We start from the raw sequence: 4,250 nt of genomic DNA on the forward strand, positions 1-4,250 counted from the left end.
GGGGCCGAGATGGTGTAGAGGCAGGGCAGCCGGCTTGGGACCCAAAAGTCCCAGGTTCGATCCCCAGTCACTGCACATCACGTGGCGTCTCTGGGCAGCACGCCTCACCCCCAAAATGCCCCCCGGGCGCTTTCAATAGCTGCCCACTGCACCACCTGGTGGTGGATGGGTTAAATGCAGAGACTAATTTCGCCATTGTATGGAAACATACAGTGCTGACATTGTGATGACATTGTTATTATTATATATATAATCATATACATACACATATATACATATATAAATATATATATATATACATATAAATATACATATATACATACATATACATATATATCTTGATGTGAGGCAACAGAGCTAACCACTGATCCATTGTGCTGCCAATTGCAGCAGTTGTAATTTTATTTGGATGTTTGCATCATCCTTCCATCCATCCGTTATCTTTTACCCACTTCTTCTATTTTGTGTCACTGGGATTCCTGGTGTCCATGTCCAGCAATCACAGTGTGAGAGATGTGGGACACCCTGGACAGGTCTTCAGTCCATCACGGGGACATAGAGACAAACAACCGTTCACTCTCTCACTCACACCTAGCGACAATTTAGAGTTACCAATCAGCCTAACATGCATGTTTTTGAGCAAACCGGAGTACCCGGAGAATACCCACGCTTCACAGAGAGAACATGCCAACTCCACCCAGATCACAGGCTCTCTTCTCTGCACCACCACTCCGCCTCTCCGTTTTCAGATAAGTCAATTGATTCCAGAGCAGACGACAGAAACCAGGAGTAACATGAGGACATGTCTGCCTCAGACACATGGAGACGTTCTCGTCCATTTTATTAGTTTACAGTTGGAGCCTCTGGAACCAGAAACTGACAAAACAATCTGGTCCACATTTTTTTGCTTCTTCTGGAGTTCTTCCATGTCTCTTTAATCTCCTCGTTTATCCTGGTTGTAGAGTAAACACTTCAAAGTTTGAATAAAGCCTGAGAAGTGCTTAGCCACTGATGTCTAACGTAAAGTAAACGTTCTGTAACAGACCGTCACTGGCTTCCATTAGAGCACACCATCAGTGCTCGGCGACTACACGAACAGATAATTAACAGTTTGCGTTACCAAGCAGTGAAACCAATAAGTACCCACGCTGCTCTTCAATCATTAACACTTCTTAGAAATGTTTTTCTCCACCTCTGAATCTCTCTGTGTTTATTTTCTTTGTCATTGTGCATATAATACATCACCGAGCTCCTCTTGTTCCCCAAAGTCCACCGACACCTTCGCAGGAGGAACAAACATCCTCGTTCATAAATCTTCCCCTGAAGCAGCAATCTCCCAGCAACACTTTTTAAGCCACGATCCATCATCCTTTAGCTCACGTGTGCACTTGAAATGTGGCAGTCTAATCCATAGCTATTCCGTTCTGATATCTGTACCACTCAGCCACATCATTCACTTTTACTATCAGGCTCTTCTTTTATTGTTACAAATGATTGCTGCCATAATTTACTGTTAGGGTTCCGTTAGGGTTCCAGGAATGACTGATGAGCCGAGCGTTTACATGCTCATGTTTGCGATGAGAACAGAATTCAGTGAATGTGGCTGGATGCGACGACATCATTGTCAGAAGTTTCCTCGCACTGCAGAGCCTGTTTTCATCTGAAAATCTCTCAGCTGATAACTCCAGACAAGGAGCTTTTGTTTCTTTACAACCCTGCTTCTTGACATTACAATCGGAGCTTTGTAGCACGAACCAAACTTGATAGAAACTCAGATTCTAATCAGATTTCTACAAACAGTATCACAAGGTATTGATTTATTTACTTATGCATTAAAATACCTGTGTTCACGAGGGCTCAAATATCTGAGGTTATTTGTTCAAGTTGTAGTTAAGTAAAAAAATTATTGATGCCTTGATAAATTCATACTATTTCAGTTTGAATCAGTTTGTTTAATAAAACACATTCACATAAACCTACATTCGGGGAGTGGTGGCGCAGAGGTTAGAGAAGGTGGGCTTGTGATCAGAAGGTCACCGGTTCAACTCCTCATACCAACATTATTGAAATGTGGGTGGGAAAGGTGAAGCACTCACACTTGCCTCCACCCTCATCTACCCCACCCTGGATCCCTGAGCAAGGCCCTTAACCTCCACCATCTGCTTCCGCAGGCACCCTAGATGGCAGCTCTCTGCTCCACACAGAGGGCTGTGGTAGCTCAGTGGTCTGTGGTTGTGTCTGGAAGGGCATCCGGCATAAAAACAATTGCCAAGTCTTCATGTGAGTTAGTTTGCTGTGGCGACCCCTGAAGAAGGGAGCAGCCGAAAGAAGAAAAACAAACAAAAAAAACCCCCAAAACATAGACCTACATTACATTATGAAATTAAATTTAGTAAAGACAGTTATCAATCTATATTCTAACTTTCAGTGTTCCTTCAGTGTTTGCAGCAAGATGCCGCATATCTTCTATAAGTCTATTGTAGAGAGCACAAAGTTTGTTTTCTCAGTCATCCAGGTATATAACAACAAAAAAGGTTGAATCATGTCATCTGGACTTCGTTTTTTTGTTAAAAAGAAACGTTTCGCCCCTCATCCAAGAGGCTTCGTCAGTCTGAGGCCTAGCCATCTGGTATTACCCAGAAGCCACCCTGACTCTTGTGTTTCAAGCCTGCCTCAGATACCCCTGAAGTCTGGCCTTTTCACTAATGGTTTCAAAAACACAAAGTTTGTTTTCTCAGTCATCCAGGTATATAACAACAAAAAAGGTTGAATCATGTCATCTGGACTTCGTTTTTTTGTTAAAAAGAAACGTTTCGCCCCTCATCCAAGAGGCTTCGTCAGTCTGAGGCCTAGCCTCAAGAAAACAAACTTTGTGTTTTTGAAACCATTAGTGAAAAGGCCAGACCTCAGGGGTATCTGAGGCAGGCTTGAAACACAAGAGTCAGGGTGGCTTCTGGGTAATACCAGATGGCTAGGCCTCAGACTGACGAAGCCTCTTGGATGAGGGGCGAAACGTTTCTTTTTAACAAAAAAACGAAGTCCAGATGACATGATTCAACCTTTTTTGTTATTGTAGAGAGCGTTATCTCTTCTGCCATCATATGCTAAGGTAGCAGCACCAGAGCAAGTGACTTACAAAAGATCAACAAGCTCATAATGAAGGCTGGCTCAGTTCTGGGGACTCCTCTAGAACCTTTGGAGATGATTGTACAAAGAAGGATTCTTCATAAAACGAAGAACATTATAGACAACCCTCAGCATCATCACTGTTATACAACAACAGTGTCTTCAGTCAGAGGCTTCTTCAGAACTGCTGAAAGTCATAAGAGGTCCTTCCTGCCCACAGCTATCAGCATCTAGAAGAACTCTTTAATGAAACCAGGACGATGAGTTACAACAACATTTAATTTCCCCCTGGGATTAATAAAGTATTTTTGAATTGAATTAAATTGAATATCCTGTTTATCATCGTAACCCCTTCATCCTGAGCAAGCACTTGGTGACAGTGGAAAAGAACGAGTCCCTTCAAACCAAAAGAAACCTCCAGCAGAACCAGAAACAGGTTCAGGACTGGTCCAGGTTTAGTTTAGTTTCTATGGTCCATTGGTTCAAGTGTAGCTTCTACAGTTTAGGTGTTGTTTTTATGGTTTAGATGTAGTTTCTGTGGTCTAGTTGTAGTTTCTGTGTTCCAGGTGTAGTTTCTACCGTTAAGGTGTCCTCCTACATGTCATGTCGTCAGTGCAGCTACAGCGTGCTCTCTCAAGCCATCATTACATGCGGCGTCCCCTCACTACAGACTGATCTCAGCAAAAAGGCCTTTTCTTTGCTCCTGTAACCTGGAACACCTTACAACAAGATCTGAAGTTGTCAACTTTGACCTCTTCAAGGTATTTTAAACAACTGTTAAGTTCAATGCAAAAATCACTGCAGACATGTTCCTGTTTTTAGTATTTTACCCCATTTCATAATGTATCTGTTTTTATTTTGCTTTGTATCACTATATTTATTTACTTTTCATTTTATATGCATTTATGGCTGTTTATTGTCTGTACCTCTTTTGTGTTTTTTGTTGAAAACAGGTCTCCCTTGTGAATAAGTCTTCATGACTCAATGAGACTAACCTGTATAAATAAAAGGTTGAATAAGGTGTCGTTTCTAAAGTTTAGTTGTAGCTTCTAGAGTCCAGGTGTAATTTCTAAGTTCTAGGTGTAGTTTTTATATCTAGGTGTATTTTCAATGGTCCAATGGAA

The sequence above is a fragment of the Nematolebias whitei genome, chromosome 2 (assembly GCF_014905685.2).
Source record: "Nematolebias whitei isolate Nwh7 chromosome 2, NemWhi1, whole genome shotgun sequence".
NCBI classification, from domain to species: Eukaryota; Metazoa; Chordata; class Actinopteri; order Cyprinodontiformes; family Rivulidae; genus Nematolebias; species Nematolebias whitei.